A 22,074-nucleotide genomic window follows, 5' to 3' on the forward strand; every position below is an offset into this window, starting at 1 on the left:
TGACCATCTTCACTTCTCTTCTGCCCCCTCTCCTCGTGGCACTGACTTCTGGTCCTGGTGCACGTCTGGTTTTCCTCTCTTGAACGTTCTCGAACTCCTACTCGTTAGAAGCTTGAAAGAGCCATTAGGTTTCTGAGGGCCCGTCCTTTTTGTTTCAGTTCTGTGTTTATCCTAGAAAAGAAGCCAGGAATTGTGTGTGTTCCACGTAACAATAAGCCATAGATTTTTTTTTTTTCTTCTTCTAAAAAGCAGGAGTTTGTGTCTAATCTAAAGACTCTATCAGAAAGGCTATGAATAAACCTGATGCATTCCAGCGCACTGAGTCACTAGGACAATATAGTATTTAACAAAGAGTCCTGACAGAAGTTGTGTGGCTTTGTGCTCAAGCTGTCAGCCAGGATATGAGCTGTATCTTTGTATCCTGCAGCAGTTTCGGGAAACGAAATGGCTGCTCGTGTGCGCTGCGTCTTCCAAATGGGGACAAGAAACGCTCTGGATGTTAAAGCTTCTCCTTCCGCTCCGTCGGTTAAGAGGTAAAACGATACCAAAAGAGTGAGTAGATACCAGAAGAGTGAGTAGTTCTTACTTAGATAAACATCAAGTAGTGTCAACAAGCAGGTACTGATTTTGCAAGGGAAGGGCATGCTCCTCCATCCCCTGTGCTTTGCGTAAGTCTTAATTTGTTAATCCTACTCTTTAGTAGGACTAACGAAATAAATAGTAGGACTAACAAACTGCTAGTTTCTACTTTTGGCTTCCAAAAGTAGAACTGAAATAGGGCACAATTAAAACTGTAATGCCCGGGGTTGTAGTCGCTGGTCTGCAGATTGCCACGGCATGCCTGGGGCTGAGCCAGCTCTGTGGTTTTGTCTATCTGCCCTCACTCACGTCCCTGGCTTTTGTGCCGCCCGAAGGTGAATCACAGCTCCCACAAGCGTGGTTAAAGCCTTGCCCTGTGGTCAGCCTGAGAAACCTGGTCCTCAGTTCAGCCAGGGAACGTTTGGGTGGTTTTCTTCTTCAGCACAGGGCCAGAGCTCTGCGGACTATGGGAGCGGTGTTTCCCTGCCTTCCCCCAGCCTCACGGCTGTTCCTGCCTTTGGGCGTTTCTTCTTTCCCCTCTGCTGCCTTCCCCAACGCTCCTCTTCGTATCTGCTTTTAACACCAAAGAGCCCAAGCAGTTGTTCAGGCTTGTCTGTGCTCTGCTGGTGGCTTTTTTAAGAGAAGCCGTAGGGATCGGCTTCCCTCTGCCTCACCAGCCCCTTGTTTCAAGGGGTTTGCACCCACGCTGATTACCATTAGTAACCCTACTCAGGATATCCCAGGGATGAACTGTTGGCCTGAGGTTTTTTTTCATTCTTTCTTTGCCCTATTTATATATATATATGGCTCTTTCTCGGTCTTCTTTTTACATGTGCTCACACGAAGTTGCACCCTGCCAGCCTGCCCCGCAGGCAACCTACAGTAACAATTTCAGGTACAGTTTATCAGGATAGGAAATCGAGAGTAATTTTAATATGGTTGGGATCAGAACAGCCGCGTTGGCTGCTTCTCTTGTTGGTTTCGATGCTCATTTTGCTAGGCAGGGTATAAATGCGCCAGACGTCGGTCCCTTTCTGAAAGAGGGATCAGCTCCTCCTGGGCAGCACTGGAGCAGTTAATTTTTTCTCTTCTAGTGCGTTGTCTGAATAATATCCTGCTCTGCCCAGGAAAAGCCCTTGTCACGGAGAGCCTCCATGGAGGGGAAGCTGCATCTGTTGACTTGGAGCGAGGGGAGGTTTGGGGACCTCGCTGGGATCCCCGCTGGGATGCAGCGACGCTCGGAAGGCGCCGTGCTCTCCGTGGGGAGCTCCGAGAAGCCAACCAGCACCCAGGGGGCTTTTTCTTTTAATGCAGCCATTGAGATCTGGACTTGAGGCTGCGTGGGACAATGCTGTAATGGCAGAGCTGTAACAGGCGGCCTTTGTGACCCGAGTACAAAGCCGGCAGTATTTGCTGAGTGCTCCTGCTTGCTGAGCCTGTAGTATCAGTCCGGGTTCTGTTCCCCTCCCTTCCCCTCCAGGAATTGGTTCATACTTAGGTAGAATAAGTCACTGTTTGTGTGTTTGCTTCTTTTCTGCTTCCAGTTCTTGTTGAATCCCATGGTGGGTCAGAAGAAGAGAGCTCAAGTGAGGCTGACATCAGCATGTTGCGTACGAGATCCTCCATAACGCGTTGGCGCAGGTCTGCAGCTCTCCATCCATCTTGTCCACTTGGTGTTAGCGTTTTTTTTTTTCAGCATTGAATCTCGAAGTTCAGCTGTTCCCTGTTGGGCTGTGGCTCCACAGTTCCCCTGCTGCTCTTCTCCGGGTTGTTTCCTGGGTTCATTCCCGAACCATTCCTGGGAAGGTCTGCTTAATGTTATTTGCAGGATGAGTTAGAAAAGCTGGATTAAGTGAACCTGTGCGATGACACGGGATCTTCCCTGCAAACTAAAGGCTACCGTGGCTCTAGCCTGCGCCCTGGCCAGGTAAATAAGTCCAAGTTACATCCAGATTTGCCAAAAGGATGTCGTGTATGGATAGTAGATTAGCTTGAAAGCTGACCGCCTGTGCTCGTTAAAGGATTGCGTTGGAAGAACGGGCTTAGCAGCGTGGGGATTGGCCAGCTTTCTGTTTAACACCTTCTGGCCTCCCCCTGCTCCTCCCGAGTGCAATTTCATTCATTTATCCAAATCGGGGTAGTGGGAGCCCGTCGTGGTGGAAGCCATTTATCTGTATCGACCTTGGCACCCGGGAACAGAATGGTGTCGCAGGCTCTTAGCGAGAATACTCCAGGGGCCAACGCCCGAGGACAGCTTATAACTTGCTCGTGATAGGAAAACGTTCCAGCGATTATTTACCATAATAAAGCTATTTCAGAGAGGTTAAAAAAGTGTTAAAGGGACTCTCCGGGAGGTTTGCATTACTATAGTAACGATTAGGGAGCAGGGAACAAGTTAAGTAATGTTTGCCAGTAGCACTAATTTGCTTCTGCGAGTGAAATCTACAGACAGCTGGAGGCAAACACTCTCTAGATAGCCTCGGACTCGCTAAAAGATTGAGCAGTGAAATTTCAGTTTGGATAAAAGTACCTCACCTCGTGTTGTCAGACGAAGCTTTTCCTCCACTGAAGGTTTGGAGAAAGGCCCCCGGGGACGGTCGTGGGAAGCACGAGTGAAATCCTCCTCGCGTTTGTATGAGCCAGGAAGTTTCCGGTGCGATCGGATCACGGGAGGACCCGATAGGAAAAGGGTTTACTTTGTGGGATTGTTCTGTCATCACTCAGCAGGATAATTGACTTCTGATTGGGAAGAAAATCTAGCCCGACGTTCGTGTTTGAGGTTCTAAAGCCCTCTTCAAAAGGCAGAGCTCTTACTTCAGCAGCGACTGCTCTGGCAAGAAAGATGCTCGCGACTCCGTCGTGCCGGTATTGATGGAACAGCTGCTGGTCAGACAACTTGCTTCTCCCTCCTGCATGCTCCTCCTTCCTCCTGCTGCAAATCAAAGGAAGAAGAGTGGGAATCAACGTTATCTCCCAAAAATAATAGCAAGGTTTTTGCATTTTTCCCTTCTGGAAATGATTTGGCCCGTGCTTCCTGTACTCGGTAGGGCTCAGACCCGCTGCTGGTGATGCTGATGGCTGGACAACGCTCGTTTCTTGCAGCCCCTTCTGCTGGTACCACCTCCAAAGCGGCACACGAGCTAAAATCCAAGGCCAGCCTTTCTGTGGGATGTACCAGCCCTGGAGGTCACGGGCATCTCGCTGCGGAGATGATGCTTGAAGCTTTGGAAGAGGAAATGTTGGTGCAGAGAGGTGGGCGGGGGGTCTGGCGTACCTCGCCGTGACAAGTAGTGGGCAGAAGAGGTTTCCTTCTGCTTCTACGAGCAGGCTTCAGCCTGGACCCCTTTTAGACAGGGGAACGTACCTGGAAACTTGAATCTTTAAGGATAATCTCCGAAGAGCCAGGTTATTCTCTTGCCTGGTGGTGGTTCCACTTCTGAAAGCAGGAGCAGGGTGTGGGAGGCTGGCGCGAAGTCGTCTGGATCTGGAATCAGTTCGGGGGCGTTGCACGGTGCCTCGACCCTCCCTGCAAGTGGCTGGGGTAGCTGCAGCTCTGGATGGTTTAGGTCTTACAGGTGCAGTATGGGTCTTACAGGGCAGTTCCTGTGAAAAATATGAACTCATTGCTGCACTGAAACTGTCCCTGAGGCAAGGAGGATGCACTGCTTCCCTTTCCCCTCCTGCCCCGTGTATGGGATGCTCTGCCTCCTCCTGCCCATCCAGATGCTGTCCTCCCCCGTGGACAGATTTAATGTCCTTTTTAATTCTGCCTCGAGTGCTCACCGTGAGGCATCGCGGAGGTGACGCCTTTGAGGGGGAAAAGAAGCCTTCGTTCAGGTCTCCTGGGAGCTAATTTATGCTGGTACTCTAGGGTTTGCCAGTCAAGTGTGTCTTTGTTTCTCTGCGCTTTTGCCTCTGAGATGTCAGGGTGTGATGGTTTGTCAGCTCTGCTGCTGGCTCTAACCACGGCTCTGAATCCTTTGCAGGATGGAGCTGGGGGGGAGCTGCCAAAACATTTGGCCTGAAAGCGAACGTTTCAGCCTTTCTGGTCGGAGCTGGGGTTTGTTGATCTTTCTCAGCAGTTCTGGAATCTTTCAACTCTTAAACTTTAGACTGAAAAATTTTTGTGATTATTATTATTAGTTTCGTTTATCAGCAATACTACCGTGAGATTATGAAGTGTGTGGGAACAGAGACCAACTTCACCCTTGCCATCCCTGATAGATGTCACTAGTGTATTACTGTCTAACGTTGGATTTTATTTCAATACAGGAAGAAATATTTAAATATTTAAATAAATATTTAAAGAAGTGTATGTTATAGCTACATTGTTTTTCGAGCCATAATTAGGCAGAAAATAAAAAAGGGGCAGAAGTTGGCTACTGGCTATTGAACGCTGACTTTTGCATAATAGCCAGAATTGGAAGGTTTCCGTGTCTGCCTTCACGCGCTCCAGAAACTTGATAAAATGGAGCAAAACCTGAACAGGAAGAGCTTTGGAAAGGTCTGTTGGGAATCTCAGAACAGCAGGGGGTAGAGAGAAGTATCGACAGCCACGTCTTCTGCCCTCACAGCCCAGAGTTTGTGTTCAGAGAGGTTTTCCCCCTTGCAGAGGAGGTGGAAACGCACGGAAGGAGGCAGGGAAGGGAGCGGGGGAACCTGCTGGCATCGTGGCATCCCCTGCCTGAAGGGAGGCCTGTGTTGTTTTTTTTCCTCCTGGTCGTTTCATTCAGCGTAAGCGTTCCCATTAGATCGTGTGTGCGTGAAAAGGACTTGGCTGCTGTCTGAGGTGGATAATAAGTGGGTAAGCCAAGAGCAGCATAACTTATAACCTGTGAAGTGACCCTTCAGAGCTTTACAGAGCGATGACCCAAGCGCAGGGAAGTCATCTGCAGGTTTTTTTCCCTTTCCTCCTAAACCTGTGGTCATTCCCTCCCTGGGCAACCTGTCCTTCGCCACCATTAGCTTTGCCTCAGCTTTTGTCTGCGCTCAAAAACGGCGCCACTCTAACGACGACTGGTGGCTGCTCCCCTAGGGCGGAGAGAGCGGTGGCGATACGAAAGCGTTTATAACGGTAACGGAACGGCTCATGCTTGGGGTGGAAGAGGAATAATGGATGGGAGACGCGGCTTCGGAGTTAGAAAGCTGTCTAAATTTAGAGCGCGCTCGTGCGTCGTAGCTGAACCGGTACAACGTCAAACCGGTGCTGCGAGGGAAGGGCTCGCTCCCGCTGCTCTTTCGGTGCTGATGTGTACCCGGTTCCTTCCTTCGCAGCCGAGGTGGTTTCCTTCCAGCTTAACTCCCCGAGTCAGCTCGCTGGGGATGCAGGCTTGGAAGCAGGGAACGAGATCTCTTTTCGGCAGCAAGAGGCCGTTAGATCAGCGGAGCTGCAGCGTGAAACCACCTCCTAAACGAAGTGCTGCCCACCAGCAGTACGTGTCGGTATTTCAACGGTGTTTGCAGATGTCCTGCTTGCTCCTGGGGTAAGTGATGCGTGGGGCAAGCCCGAAAAGCAGTGCTTTTGCATCGCATTGCTATCCAAAGTCAAGCCACCTCTCCTGGAAACAGCTGCATTTGCTTGCAGCCACCTTGCTTCAAAAAAAAAAAAAAAAAGTGCAGAGAATTGTGGGCAGGTCGCTTACGCAGCATATGCTCTGTGATGTTCTCTGTGCTAGGGCCAACTTGAAGAGGAGGACAAAAAAAAAAATGTTTTGCTGTTTCTTGCTGGATGTTGTTGGATCCTTAATGGAGCTCCTTGGCAGCAAAGCGTTCGCTCCCCAGGGATCTTTCCAGAGTCATTAGGCTCGGTGAAGGATGATCTGGAAGAATCTGCCTGTAAGAAACTGCTGCTTCTCCGAAGTGTGAAACGTTTCCTGGGCACGGGAGCTGCGAAAGGAGCCCCGGCAGCCAGCCCTCAGCAGCTGCAGAGTGGTAACAGAGGAGTCCTGGGGATGCTGAAGGGTGGGCAGGAAGGTTAGGAAATATTACTTAAATATTTACTGCCTGTGAATATCTAGCGCAGGCACCATAGAGGGGAAAAATCCTTTGATTTAAAGGGCAATGTCAATCCCCAAATGGAAAATGGTGGTGTGAGGCCGCATGTAAGTAGCAGCTGGGAGTTAGGAGAAGGCTTCCAGCCTACTTCTGAAGTTTGGGTGGAAAAAGGGGGTGAGTTAAACAGCTGGTGGGCTCTTTCTGAAACGGTTTGCTGCTTTCGACAGAGGGCTTTGAGCTGCTGTGCCTGGTCCTGAGCTGTCCCGTGCTCGTGTCCACGGGCTGGCAGGGTTCTCAAGGCTAGGGAGTAATGTGTGCTCTGTGTTCATCTCCCGTGGGCAGGAGAGAGTGAGCAGAGGTGGCTGTTATCGATCTGTAGGAATTCAGGAGGACAGCCTGCCAGCCTCTGCGAGGTGCCGCACCTGCAGCTGGAGCAGAACTTGCTGCTCTTCTGCCCTCTGAAAAGCAGGCCTTGCTCAGCAAGGGTTTTAATGCAATTTCTAGATGTTGCTGTGATAATATTTTTAATGCTGTGTTTCGAGGGAGAAACCTTTACTGAGTGTAACCTTGGGCAAGGTTTATAAAAAAAACAAACAAGTGAAATAGGAAGCGATAAAGAGTTGGCAGTCACGCAACTATGGATTTGTGTGGGAAGGCCAAAAATGTGCTCTGCCTCTTATCATAAAGGGTGAAATAACGTGGCCTGGCCCCTGCCCGCAGCAGGGTACCCACCCCTGCCAGCTCTCGTCCTCCTGCAGCCTCGGGTGCTGAGACTCAGCGCAGGTAAGATGTGCGGTGTGTTGCTCGGTGCTGTGTCCTCCGAGGGCAGTGCAAGTCCAAAACCAGACCAAAAGCCGCAAGGTTTTGTCAGGAGGACCCCAGAACAGCAGCCAGGTAGGGTCGGTGCAGCTGCCTCACGGTGCGGTGTGTTAAAACGGCACTTCTCATCTGGAACTGCCTGGATTCGGAGGTGTCGTCGAGATGAAGTGTGCTGCAAATGCATACATTTCTCCAGGAAGCGCTCTGAGCGTAACGGTCACGTTTAAAAATGTTTCTGTATCTACCTCACCCTGCGCAGCCTTAATTTAACTAGAAGCCAAGGGCAGAGATGAAATTTCAAGCCAAAAAATGTGGACTCTTATCACTGAAAACTAACAGTGCAGTTGAGATGTGTTATTTTAACCCCTCTGTCACCTTCATCCCGAGCGAGCAGGTTGGAGAAGCAGCTGTGAGCAGCAAAGGAAGCGACTGGCTGCGTGGGAAGAGCCTGGGCTGGCTCTGGCACACGAGGCAGGGTGGAGAGAGAGCTCCAGGGGGACCCCACAAGGGCAGGGGGTCAGAGAAGGGGTAACTAAATGCAGTGACAAACACCTGCTGCGTACACCCCAAAACATTTCTGGCGTCTCCTGGCAGTGCCAGGTTGCAACAGCACACAAACACGGGAATTGCACAACGAGGTATCTGCTTCCCTGGCCAAGTTTCAGCTTTACTTGGGTCTTAGGTCTCAGCCTTGGATCAGCAGAGAGAAACTGGCAGTGCCCCGCATCGGTGGGCACTAAGCTGACTTCTCAGTGGTGGTCCCGGTGTGCTGCAGTACCTAGCAGCCTGGTTTTGCGAACCGTACCCTGTGCTGCGACTCTGCAAGCTCCCAGGAAAGGCCACTGAGGCAGAGGATTAGCGTAGGGAAAGCTTTCCAGCTCCTGCTCTGCGTGCTGGTTGGGCGAGATGATCTTGAAGGTCTTTTCCAGCCTTAATGATTCTAGGGTTCTGTGGTCACCGTGCCCTGCTGGGATCCTAAAAGCGTAAATGGGATCCTAAAATCTCAGTATACATGCATGTGTGCGCATATGTGTGTGTTTATATACCTAAAACCTAGTTACACTATGGGTAGAAATACTGGGAGATGGGTTTTTAGCAAGGCAGGCTGGCCCAGGTGGCTGGTGAAGTGGGGTTAGGGAGCAGTTGGAGTTGGGATGGGCAGTTTGAAAATGGCCTCACCTCCTGTGCTGTAGGAAAAAATGGCTGGAATAATGTTGAATTTGGGTAAAATAGTCTAGGCTGTGAGACTAGGTGGTTTGAATGGCAATTTGTATCCCCTGACTCGTATTTCTTGGCAAGTATTTTAGGCCAAAGAATGCTTTAACTCTGTACTCAGGATATAGGAAACTGGTGGACCTGTAATCGCTACTGAGCTGGCATGTCCAGGGGAGCTGAGACGCTTGGCTGCACGTGGGTTTGCTTGGTTTTTCCTCCTGGTTTTGCAGTACCAAGTGCAGGAGCTGTGTTTGTCCAGCTTCAAGGTGGGGAAGGACAACTCTTCACCTCTTCCAAGGTCCTCCTTCCATGTTCAGCAGTAGGGCAGAAGGGGATCTTCATCAAGTCCATGTTAGAGAAGAAATTAAAATGAGAACAAGGTTTCAAACCATCTATTTTACACTGTGTTCGCATCCAAGCTTCTCCTGGGCTGTGCATCTGTCGGAATGACATTTTTCACAAGTTGTAGATTTTCTGCCTTTTGCTGTCTTAAGTCTTCGGATGTGCTCCACTTATTCTTAGGTTCCCTTTCCAATTACACCATTAGATGTATTTCCATATGAAATACGTAAATAATCAGCTGCCTTAAGGGCGTCTTTAAAGAGGGAAAAACTCCAAATCTGCTTATTCTCATGGTAAGATCTCAGCCATTGTGGGTTTGGGCATTTTCGTTCACATTTGTGTGTTTATACATAATCTTCCTGCCCTTGCAGATGTTCTCAGCTACTCTTCACAGATCCAACACACTGACCCTCCTCTCAAACACAAAATTTTCCATGTAATTTTGGCAAATAATTGACTGCTTTTCTTTTGGGGATGAGATCTTTCCTGCAGTAAAACTGCCCCGCCAGCGCAGGTGTCTCAAATTCTTCGTGCCTCTTCTGCTTTTTGGTAAATATTTCACTGCCCCTTTTTTTTTTTTTCTCCCCTGGTTCTCCCTGCTGTAAGGCAGCACACAGGAATACATTTACACTAATAGTATTTTATTTTATCACGTTGGAGAGCGGTGCACTTATATCCGTATATAGAACAGGAAGCTTGTTGGGAACGGTAGCAGTAGTTGCTGATGGCTGGGCATAAAGTTATTTCGAAATACTTCTGTGTGCTGATATAATGTCTAATTAGAGGGAGGATGGATGAAACCTGGTTGTTCCTGGATTCGCAGGCGTTTGCCTCGGGCTCGGTGAGGAGGAACTGAGCCAAAGCTGAGGACTCGGGTCCCTAATTGGAGCATCGCGTGGGGGAGATGCTGGAAATATTTCTCCTCTTACAGCAGAAGAGAGCTGGTGATACGGCAGGCAGATCGCTGGGGGTAACGAGGATGGGGTTTTCCCTGCCTGCAGGGGAGCTCTTGAAGTGGCAGCGTGAATGTAGGTGAGTGGCGCAGGAGCACAGGACGTTGCCCTGGTTTGTGACTTTACAGGGGCGTGCGTCCATAAAGTGGTGTTGAAAAGCAGCAGTCCCACAAGGACTACCTGAAATGGGGAAGACATTTCACAGCCTGAAGCTCAGTCAGTCTCCAAATCACCTGGGATGAAGAAGAAAACCAAAGGAAGAGCAGATGATGGATTTTTTTATTCATTTTTTCGCTACTCATAAAGGGACGGTGGTGTTTTAAAGCATTTTACAGTGCTCGTATTCACTTCTGCTGTTGATCTTCACAGCCAAAGCTGATCTTCAAAGCTGTCTTGCTTTTCCTCTAGAGTCAAGACTTCTGTTGTGGCAGTAGGCAGAGGGAAAGAAAAGCTATCTGCTCTATCCTGGCTGTGCACTAGGGACAGGACTGGACTGGAAATGTTAATTTGTGCTTTAATGCCATGTATATCTGTGGGGCACTTCATAGGTAGAAAGAGTAGATACCTTATGTTGAAAGTGCCAGAGATACTCATTCCTCTGTGCAAAATAAGGATAAATACTTCTTGATCTGCCAAAGGGGGCTATGTGGGTTTAATTAATGTTTGCAAAATGCTTGCGGATAGCATCTTTCATCTGAGAATCTAAAGGCGAAATATATTCGAGGCATTCTCGCTCAGCTTTGCAATTATTCCTCCAGCTGTCGTGAGCTATGCCAACAAAAACTACTCTCCTGTCATCAAGGGATTGTTGATGCCCTGTGACTTGTTTTGATTTTGATACTCTCTTCCCCCTACTCCTTTTCCACGCTCGCTATGCAAAATATAGCACGCTCTCCAAATTTGGAGGGGAGAATAAAACCTGTTCTTTTCCATCACAAACTATTTGTGTCCCATGTTACATACCCTTGGTGGGGACTCTTTTTTCCCTCTTTTATAATTATTTTTATATTGTCATCATTTATCAAATCCCAGTGCCTTTTGGCCCAGATTGGGCAGCGTGCCGGTCACAACGCAGGGAAATGAGTGAAAACATGGCCTGTCACTTTTTATTTTGAGGTGGATGTGAAATACCAGATGAATCCCTCCATCCCTTGGACTCAAGTTCCTGTGAGTGCATACTGGCAGCATTTGGGTAGCTAAGACCTACAGCTTTGTTCTTCTAAATGCTAATTCTATTGCTAGAAGTACTTTGTGAAGGTCTCTTTAAAAATCTAAACCACGCAAATTTAGTTTTAAAGGAAAGCTTGGGTATACACATAGTTTCCAAGAGAATAATATTAAGCCTAACAATTCTTAGACTCAAAAATTACAGGTTCAGCCCAGGTTCTGCTACAGCCTTTCTACAAGATCCTAAGCACGTGTGTAAAATGGGAAGAGTATTTCCATTTTGAAGTAAGTTCAATGTTATTGATACTTCCAGTGGGACTGGGTCTTTGTGTGCTGCATCTGGCTGCCTTCATCCATCCCGGCGTGCCCTTGTAGATGGTGTTTGGCACAGCACAATTTTAGGTGAGTTTGTAGGTAGGCTGCTCACAGGCTGCCTACGAGGGAAGTACAGATGTAGGAAAGTGGGTTTTAGGAAAACTGGGTGCTCCAGAACACCCCCACAAGTCTACCGCTTAGGAAAGTTTAACTATTGCTGTTATTCTTCTGAGGATTCATTAATCTTGACCTTAAAAGTGTATGAGACTTTCCTGATTTATTTATTTAGCTTGAAGAAAGTGGAAGGTATCATTTGAAGTCGTTGAATGTTTAAGTTCATAATTATGTGTGGGAATTAAGGCTACAAAAACACTTCGTACATAGCTGCTCTTGGCCACTTTCATCAGCCCCCGTGTTGAAGCTCGGTCTGTTTGCTTTAGCACTTAAACCCTTGCTCCTGTTTGCTCTTCAAAGTAATGCTGTGGGAGAGCAGGCTGGAGTTTGTCCCACCCCATGTATCTCTGTTGGACAGTGAGCTAGCTCTTAGTGACAAATTCTTGTCTTATTGGTAAGGATTTAAGAGCCAGAAAAATGAAATGCAGTGTGATAACTTGTTTTTTTTCCCTCTTCAGATCCCAAGCCACACACTGCAGAGTACATGGCAGGATGTGATGTGCTTATTCTCTGCTGCCTGATGATTCTGGCTCAAGGGATGTGATACTCCAAATTGAATTGAGCATCCCTGGCTCCCACTAGGGTGGGGGAGATGTGTGACTTCATGGAGGTTTGTGTCCCTGTTTGCTAGTGCGAACTTCGTTATGGGAGCAGGCTGGTGTGACTCCCACATAACATGTAGAAAATTTTCTTCTCCTTAGAAGAGAATTCTAAATTCTGCCAAGCGTGTAGTTGTTTTTCAAGCAATAAATCCCAGCGTGTTGCCTGCACTTCACTCTTTACCAAAATCTGTGGTATTTGTTGGGTAGGGACAGCAAATAGCTGCGATGCAGCCCGGCACTGCTGGCCTGTGCATGACGCCTTCAGAGGGAATGGAAGAGCTCTGAGTCAACAGTGACTTAACCAACAAGTCTGAGAACAAGAGATGAGCTCATCTGAGCATCCTAATAGTCATTTGTTCTTTATGCAACCGTGGAGGTTTGATCTTAGGGCGCTGTGTTTCCAGCTGCCCTCAGGCTGCCTGTGATGTGCTGGGAGGGGTATTCCCAGAGCAGGCCTCAGTCGGAGGAGGCTTTCTCGTTATTTCTTGTGTTAAAGAGTTCGTGACGCTTATTTGAGAAATGTCAGGCACGATGCTCGTTTGAGAAATGTCAGGGAGAGTGTTGCATGGTATTTGGAAACAAATTTTGCTTCACTGTCCCTTTATATTTATGGTTATTGCCTCCTGCTAACCCCCTTTCCCAACCGAGGAGACTGTGCCCCATTTCTGGCAGGGCATGCAGCTCTTGTGGCAATGGTCCTTCAGGACCAGCAGCCTTGGGTGGGGGAATAAAGGGTGGGTGGCTTCCAGCAGGGCCTTGTAAGAGGAAATGAAGCAAACTAGAGAAATCTCACACAAAGTTTGTTTCGCGTTGAGATGAGTAACGAGGGAGACTGTCGGCCTGAACCTTGCTCCCCTGTGCACCATCCTGGGCTTCTCTTGCTGAAAAATGAGACTCCTACTCCTGCTCTTAGGGGTCTTTTTGATCTTCCAGCAGAGCTTCATCTGAAGAGAGCTCAAAATTACGCCTCTGAAATTGCAGTTCTGTCATTCCAAGCACAGCCTTGTGTACCATTGACAGATAATTCCTCTCTCTTCAAATATGGGGAGCCATCGTACGTGTTGCGCTCTCCCAGCTGTGTATTAGCTACTTTTAGCTCTGGGGCTCTTCTTTCTGTGCCTGGATCAGAAGAGATCAACAAGTTTGTCATTATTTGTTTCCTTCTGTACGTCTTGAATATGGCCCTTCTGAGGATTTTTTCCCCATCTCTGTCTTGTTTACTTGAACTTGTTGTAGGCCTTTCCTTTGGGCCTGGATTTAGTTGTTGAATTGTGCCTCGGGAGCTTGAGCGTATTCAGTCATCCCTCGCTTTAAAAGCTTGCTGGAAGTCCATTCTTCATGCTTGACCTCTGCAGTCCGCCCGCCCCGGTGGCCTTTTCATTCTCCTAGCAGATCTGCTTTTCTGAAGCTGGCTGAGTTATTCCCCCTCACCGCCGTGTCGTGTTTTCCCTCAACTGGTGTGCTTAATTCAATTCATATCCTCTAAGCAGTCTTTTTTGCTTAACAGAGTTGATGCAGTGAAATGAACTTGGAAGATGAATTTGTTATTCCTTAATATTTTCCAATTCCCTAGTCTCCCGTTTTTTGAACAGAAACCTCCCATTGAGCTATTTTGTGAGAGCTTTGTGTCTCAACTTTTTCTCTTAACGGCTGGCTGCTGGGCTATGGCACTCAATGCACAAGTATAATAGCCCTAAGCATGGTGTAATGCTTTCCATTTGCAGGATCTCAAAGCCCCAGACAGCTATATGTTCACAGCTCTGCGGAAATACAGCCGTCCAGGAGGCACAGGGATGATCATCGACTGCAAGGCAGTCTAGAAGAAGCCGTTCCAGAGGAGGGCCTCAAAAAGACTTAGAGGACTGCAGCACCTCTTCTGGGAAAAAAGGCTGAGGGCTGGGATTGTTTAGGGGTACAAGGGGTAATGGTAAGCTAAAAGAGAGTAGATTTGGGTTAGATTTTAGGAAGAAACTCTTCACGGTGAAGGCGGCGAGGCCCTGGCAAAGGCTGCCCTGAGGAGCTATGGGTGCCCCATCCCTGACAGGGCCCAAGGCCAGGCTGGATGGGACTGGGGGAAGCCTGGGCCCGAACAGGTCACCTAGTGGGGGCTCTTTGGGACCATGTGGGCTTTAAGGTGTCGTAGAATCATTAAGGTTGAAAAAGCCCTCCAAGCTCATCTGGTCCAACCATCACCCTACCACCAATGTCACCCACTAAACCATGTCCCTAAGCACCACGTCCAACCTCTCCTTGAACACCCCCAGGGACGGTGATGCTGAGCCTTTGGTTTGGGAACAGAAAGCAGGGCTGAGGGTGCCATAGGATGTTTAGAAGAATTGCCTTGAGGTTCATGGTCCGTCTGCATATTCAAGCACACTAATTTGAATTCAACTTGGCTGGTTCAATTGCTTGAAGTTTATGAAGTTTGGTTCTTACTCGGAATGAAATTTGCCTGAAGGTTTGCCTTAATTTACTTCCAGAGTAAAATTAAGCCAATTTGAAAGAGGTCGCTTCTGTAAATAGAGGTGTAGTATGGTTGAGCTAATTGTTTTTTTTATGAATACTTCTTTTAGAATAGCTTTCCCCAAATGACCTCATAGTGATGTGAGCACTGGATTAGTACCCAGGGATTCTTGCTCTTGTCACAAGGTGTTGGCTTGCTTTTATTCATGCCCCATTTATTTGCCTTTGATGTGGGCATACTGACTGGGTACCGGGTGTTGTGTCTCACTTACCACGTTTGTGTTTGTTTTCGGGGTGCACAGCAAACCTACCACATCATCAGGAGGAATCTGCCTTTCCTGTCCCTCTACACAGTAAGATAACTTCAGTCTAGCAGAGCGGGATTAAATTTAAAATAACTTTAAACCACGTAATATTTTTGTTTCTTTGTGCTTTTTTTTTTATCCTCTAAAGCAATAAAGCAGTAAATTAGAAAAACCGCTTCTATGCTTTTAGGAAATTGCAATTTTTGTTTATCCTTTTTCTGAAATCTTCGATGAGAAAGTTAATGTTTCTGTGGAATGTAAAGGTTTTAAAGATGCTCCAAAAATGGCCAAAAACAAAGGAAAGTTTGAGTAGCTCATGAATCTGTTTTCTCGTGGATTTTTTCTTTGTGGATGTACTAAAGGCTGAATAATCTTGCTTAGAACTTGATTCTCAGATTTCAGGGCAAACCTGCTTTGAACCTCTCGAATCCATGCACATAATTCATCCTTCCTGGCAAATGCTCTGATCCTGGTTTTCCTTGTAAAATCAACTGGAGATAAAGAAGAAAAGCAAGTGTTACGATCTTTGAGTGAAAGGCAAAGATGCTGCTTCTGCAGACATTTGGAAGCAATGAAATTTGAGTAATTTTCCTCCTCTCAAGCTGCTGTTCTTTTTGTGTATTCACGTTTAAAGTCGTGTTCATCCTCCAATTTCTGCTAGCAGGGGAACACTTGGGCTCCAGCTGCACTCCAGCAGATGGCTGCTAGGTAAGTGTGTGAGCAGGAGTGAGAGACCCACAGTTCCTCTCAGGCATCACGGACTAAATGCAATTTCTCTGTAAAAACACCTTGATGTGCTTTTAAGGCTAGACCCTGTAATATTGCATCTTGAAATCACCCTTTCTACTGAAACGCATCACAGAACTTTAACAAATTATGTAGTTTTGTTTCTGTTTGGTAGGCTGAGGTTCTCTGTGCCTGTAATTCATTTGGGCAGCATTGATTTGCATCAAGAATTAATGTCTCAGCATTGGTTTGAGCCCATGAGTAAATACACAAAGCTTGTGTGAGTTGCACGACCCTTGTATGCGGTTATCAGCAGTCACAGGCATCGTGATAATACTCCTTTGTTGGCATTAAAATCATACTGCTCCCCTCTAATGAATTCCTTATTTAATTATAGGTAAAGGATAGACGGGCTTATTAGATGGAGTTTAATTATCCTGACGATTCAGTTTGTTAACCCGCTTTTTAAATTTTAAATTTTTCTATTCTTTCAGTCCATTTTGCTGAGTTCACAAAGTGAATACAACTGGAAACCTTCGAGTACCCATTTGCTTTTTGCCAGGAGCAGACACCAAAGCCAAGAGCTTTTTTTAAAATAGGGACACTCAAAATGGTGGACGTGGGGATGGGCAGTGGGCTGGTTCCTGGTGTTACGCGTTGGTTTCAGAGCACTTCAGGAAAGAAGAGCATTAATGTTTTTTTTTTTTTTTCTTTAAGCCAGGAATTTCTTCTCCCCATAGGCCAAGTGTTTTCCCCAGGCAAGAGGACAGGGATTATCAGTCAGAAGCTGAAAGCTCTTGGGGCCAGGAGTGCATGCTTCCTTCGAGCTGAGGTGTCCCAGTGGTCATGCTGGAATATACACCGTAGAGAAGCCTTCAAGTGTCTCCTGAACTGCTCAGAGAATGGATTTTTCTCAAATCTTTCATTGCATAAAGCGTGTTTTAGTCATCGATGGTGGCCGGTTGGCAGGGACCTTTTCAGGGAACGCTTTCTTCTCTTCATGATGGGATCAAACAGAGCGTGCGGGTCGCTCGCTGCAGGGCAGGTGCTAAGTGCTAATCCCGCAGAGAGCAGGTCCTGCCCACCAGAGAGGATGTGAAGCAGCTCCGTGTGCTCTCTTACAGGGAGTTCACGCATTTCTTTCCAGTATTAAGTGAGCAGACACTCAAAACGTTGATGTATTTGGAAGATTTACCCCCATGGAAGTATTTGTCTCCTCCCCATCCAGCCCCAAGCACTTCCCCTGGTCGGTCAGGGTGCAGTGCTACTGAGGGCTGCCACCCTTCTCCTTGCTGGTCCCTTATCAGGGGGCAGTAGGGAGCTGTGGTCCTATTAGATCCCGTTCTTCCATCAGTTTTGCAGTTTTAAGATGCTGCTGCTTAAAAAAAAAAAAAAAAAGGCTTTAACATGTTGTGTATCTCTTGGGGAGGATGGGGATGGGGAAGGCCTTTTCCCTTTGCCTTTTTAGTGCACTCAGATTTTCCTGGAACTTCCCCCATCATCATTTCTTACGGTGCTAAATCTGGACTCGTAGGTCATTCTGAAATGGGAGACTATTGCGAACAGTGGTGCAACTTTGGCGCCTTGAGACAGAGGCTTTTGGTGAGTAGGGCAAGGACTGTGGAAACCTCAGCACCTCCAGCTTAACACTGGCTGGTGCCAGGACCCGTTCCCTGGCCTGAGCCCTCCTGGCACCATCTGGACACAATCGCATTGTTAAACAGCCTCCACGTGAGGACAGCCCTGACCTAGCTTCTTTTGGGAGAAGTCCCCAGCCTGTGCCACTTCCTGACCCTTACCTCGGGGCTGTCTGGGTCAGCTCAGGCATGATTTAACTTACTGCTGTAGGCACAGGCACTGCGTTTAGTCCTTGTTCCTATTATTTATCCGCTTGTGCATTTTTATTCTTGCCTTCTCCCTGTGTAGGGGCTGAACTCTTCCAGATGAGGCACTCTTCCAAGATAGGACCATGTTCTTGGGGCCATCTCTGTTCATGCTGCAGTGCTGCACAGCAGTGTCGTCCTTCAGCTTGCTGATAGCAGCTGGTCTTCCCATGGCAGGATTTGCCTCTCTTCTAGTTTTAGTCCTTTCTGCCACTTTAGAACTCTGAAAAACTCTGATTTTGGTGTTATTGCCTGTCACAAGACAGGTTCTTTGTCTGCACGTCTGCACCCTCAACTATTGATGTCAGTCTGCAAATATCGATGTCATCCTGACAAATCCCCTTCCCTGCTAATGTGCTCAATGCTTAATATGGAACGAAAACCTGGGGAATCCAAGCAAAGTGTGTCACCAGAAAGTCTTATCTCCAAGTTCTGGACACGAGGCAGCCCTGGCCCCGGGCTGGGTGCACAGTGCCGATGGAAACCCATGTCTGTGCATCACCAGAGGGACCGGGCTGCCTCAGCACGCTGCTGGGGTGCTGGGAGCACTGGAGCCAAAAGGCAGAGGCAGGCGGGGGGTGTAATTCTCAAATTTAATCCATTAAATTGCTTCAAAAGTGAAATCCCTCCTGCTTTAAGATTTTGAAGGAGAGGGACCGAGGCTGCTTGCTTGTTGTGAACAAAGGAGAAGTTAAAAAGCACCAGGTTGCCTTAGATGATACCTTGTTAACTGGGTTTCTTCATGCTGTGACCAGGACTTGAGGACTTGAATACCTGATAAAAAATGTTGGTGTTGTGGGGGGCTTGGTTTTTTGCTTGTTTGTTTTGAGAAATACAAGATGAGTAGTGAAACCTGTTTGAGGCACGTAAAACATCTTGTGTTAGCAGAACCAGATGCAGATGAGGGTAACAGACAAAATGTGCTAAAAGCAGGTATCTTTATGCCTGTGTACTGTCAGCAGGAATTTCCCATGCACGTCCGATAATTCACTTCCCAGTTGCGAACAAAATTTTACCTCCTTGTTAATCCAGATCCCTAAGATAACGCCGTACTTCCAGGCTCCATGTGCACCTTTCCTGGATGGGGTTTATTCCAGTGATACAGCACCCTGCAGCCTGATGAAAGCAAGTCACCGTTTTTTACCCCCTGTAGTGCTTCTCCATCATTTTGGCAGGCCGGAGAGTTTGTCCTCCCAGAAGCTGAATAAAATCAAAAGGATATCTGAGACTTTGGTCTTGTGGTTCTCCTTTGCAGCAGCTGGGTACTTATCAGAGATGCGCACGGCAGAAGGGATGGCTCAGACAGCGAAGTTAAAAGCGACCAGCTTTTATCTGCGTGCCCAGTGCGCATTGATTGCTTGAGGTACTGCAAGTTCCGAAGTTGTTATGTGAAATTACCAGGAAATTACCATTATTTAGGTCAGCCAGATATCTTTGAGTCGCCTTTCATGTATGCGCATTTCTCGTTACACCCATACTTCAAAAAAAAAAACAACAACCAGGGCTGAAGGAGCAAGCTGCTGGGTGTCGATACAGCACTTCTGGTGTACCAGTACCCTCTGGAGTCGGCATATAAATGTGTGGGAATGAAGTACCTGTGTATAATATTATTATATGAGTGTTATGTACAGTTGTTCAGGCTGTTCTGCTTAGCAGACCCTGTTGATCATCCCTGGAGATGCTGATATTTTAGAGAAAAACGACAACAAGCAATGGTTTGCAAAGAAGTCAAAGCATGAGGCTTAGGTCTGTTCACCAGGCATCAGTTTCTGCGTCGGGATGAAGACTGGAGCCAGGTTTCTGGTCCCCAGCTGGAGTGAAGGTGAAGACTTCGTTTGAGCCTACATTAATCTCACCCTGCCATCCGTAACGTGATTGCCTCTCCCAAAATTTCTGTGTTATGTAAAGCTTCCTAGCTTGGGTTTCTTCGATGGGAAGGCTTTGGACAAGCCTGCGCTGTACGAAATGCGTGGTGCAAAATTAAAGAAGCCCCAGAGCTTCCCTGTGCGGTACGAAATGGAGGCGCCGTAGTTGAAGACAGCTCTGTTTGATGTTACTGGCATGTAGCTGCTTGTCACCGCACATCTTCGTGGCGCATCGGAGCACTTAAATGCCAGCTGCCGTGGAAGTCTGAGATCTTGGGACTGGCGGGAGCAGGGGCCCTGTCAGCTTGCGACCGTTGATTCATACGTGTGCTTTTTCCAGCGCTCTCATTCCCTAATTACGGCCCTGCTGCTGGTTCTGGGATGAATCAGAGCAGCTCACTGGGGGACAAGATGTAGAAGAATCCGGGATGGAGCAACTGGATGAAGCTCTCGGGGCTCTGGTCGTGCCTCTCCACCTTGATGCGCTCCCCGGGAGCTGCTCGTCTGAAATCAGATCCACCGAGGGACGGGCTGCTGCGCGGGGAGCCTGAACAAATGGCTCATTTGCGTGGTTCCTTCGTGTGTTTTTTTGCAGAGTCTGTTTCATGCTGCGGAGCGCCAGGCTTCGCTTCTGACGAGCAGGTGTTTGGCAAGTGGAGACATCACACCATGGCTGGGCTACAGGAGGAATCTGCTACCGGCGTCTTGATTCAAAGTCCTGGCTGCTGTTTGGGAAACTTCGGCTTGAAAAGTTTATGAAGTTCTTTGCTTAAAAATGAAAGAAGGTCGCTCTGCTGGGCTTCCAGCCCTGTGCTTAAAAACGGGGCTGTGCAGCAGGATCTGGTCCTAGGAAGAGTTCGGTGACGTTGCCAACGGGGAAGTCTGAGGAGTGGTGGGAACCCGGGGTTCTCTCGCCTTTCTGCGCCACTGCTGCCCTGCAAATGTATCAGCCTCCTTGGCTCTCCATTGTTAGGGAGGGAGCATTTAGCCTGTTGCCCTTTGCAAACTCTAATTCAGTACTAGATTTCTGAATTTGACTCGAAATAAATCCGTAAGTAGAAGTTTGACTAAAGTAGAGCCTTGGCTTTGACCACTCAAGGTGCTATAAACGTGGAGGCAGGCTTGGCAGGGATTTAGGCAACAACCGTGCTGTTTGCCCTGACTTTCTGTGATGTGTGTGTGTGGATCGCTTGAGCAAAGAGGCTCTGGCTTGAGCAAGGTTGCTCTGCCGCAGCTCTACGTGCAGTGCCCCGCACCGCACAGCCTGTTTCTCTTGATGGTTCCCATGTACTTTGTGGGGTTTCTGTTTGGATTGGCTAGCCTGAATGATAACTTTGGAAAAACTCCTGCCGATGGGAAAGCTTTCGCCCTGCGAAGTGAAGTCTGCCCTTTCATCCTGTAAAGAGCACAGAGATTTTAACCTTTGGTAGACGTCAGCCAAGAGGTGTTGTAGGAAAGGCAGAAGTTGCATGGTGGGTTTTCCTAAGCATCGCTCCGATCCTGCCCTCGCCGAATCCAGCAGCAAAAATAGCAATTATTTTAGTGGAACCTGGAGTGGTCTTGGAAAGCCCCACCCGTGCTGTATTCTGAATAGAGAGTATTTTTGAAGAAATAATTTCTTTTTCAGCGAGATTTCAGAGCTGTAGGAGTTGCGTCCAGCAGGAGCCCAGGAGCAAAGTAGGTCAGCGCGACCGGGAGGTGCTCGTGACACTTCGCCCCAAAAGCAAAGCCTCGCTGTTTGTCTGTTCTCTGGCTGCTTCGGCGCTGTGTGCTCTGCCTTCCCGCTGGCTGAAAGGAGCGCGAAGCGTTGCGGTGCCGCTGCCTTTCTTCCAGGGAGCTGGCAAAGCCCAGAGCTGCGAATCCTTCAGCACAGGCGCCGAGTAACTGGATCGCCGTGCTGCAGGTGGGGATGGGTACACGAGACGAGGTGGTTGCACGCCCGATAACGGGTGTTGCTGCATCTTTTCCTGCCAGGTTACCCCCAAATTACTCTTCTGGCGCTGAAGCTACTCCGAGGAGTGAGTGCATTGTCCCAACAATTTGCCGTCGATGTGGTGCGAGAGTTTTGAACCGAACGGTGCACACGTTAGGTTGGTTTTGGTCATCTGATTGAGCATCTCCAAACATTTTACAAAGAAATACCCCCTTGCACTGCCCCCTGCAAAGAAAAACTAGAAGACCCCAGCACTAGAATGCCTTCAGTTTGAACAATCTTAAATCTTAAATTTCAGAGGTACGTTAGTGAGGTTAAAGAAATGAGCACCCCTTTCCTCCTTGCTTTTATTCTTTTGTTGTATTTAACATGTTCTCATCCGTGCCTTGCCATCCGTCCCTTTTTATTTCTTCTTGGACCCTGCAGTTTGGGTCTGATTGAAGCAGAGGGGTCAGGAGGGTTCCGCGAAGATTTCTTGCGTGCTCCTGGCATGGCTCGCTCCCACGCTGAGGTTTTATTTCAGAGTCAGACTTAGGCAATAATTTAAGCCAGACCAGCCACGATGCTTTAATTATTTATTTATTTTCCCTTCATGTCTCCCAAGACCGTTGTCTGAGACCATCTAGGGAAATAAATCCTGAAATAAGGTTCCTGGGGGCGTGGGGCTCTGGGCACGGCGTGGGTGTCCCCTTTCATCCCTGTAAAAGTGGGATGCTCGGAGGAACCGGCTGGATCAATT

The 22,074-nt window shown here is 48.0% G+C and overlaps 1 protein-coding gene across 17 annotated transcripts in view; it reads left to right on the forward strand.

The window, feature by feature from the left end:
• Positions 1 to 22,074, forward strand: part of EXTL3 (exostosin like glycosyltransferase 3) — a 130,418-nt gene that overhangs the window by 43,375 nt on the left and 64,969 nt on the right. Inside the window, exon 3 of one of the 17 annotated variants that reach the window (XM_040554185.1) lies at positions 5,854 to 6,062. The exons of the other annotated variants lie outside the window; for them this stretch is intronic. The gene's annotated coding sequence lies outside the window, so the exon portion shown is untranslated. The remainder of the gene's footprint in view (positions 1 to 5,853; positions 6,063 to 22,074) is intronic. 17 annotated transcript variants of the gene reach the window in all.

The sequence above is a fragment of the Cygnus olor genome, chromosome 3, assembly GCF_009769625.2.
Source record: "Cygnus olor isolate bCygOlo1 chromosome 3, bCygOlo1.pri.v2, whole genome shotgun sequence".
Lineage (NCBI taxonomy): Eukaryota > Metazoa > Chordata > Aves > Anseriformes > Anatidae > Cygnus > Cygnus olor.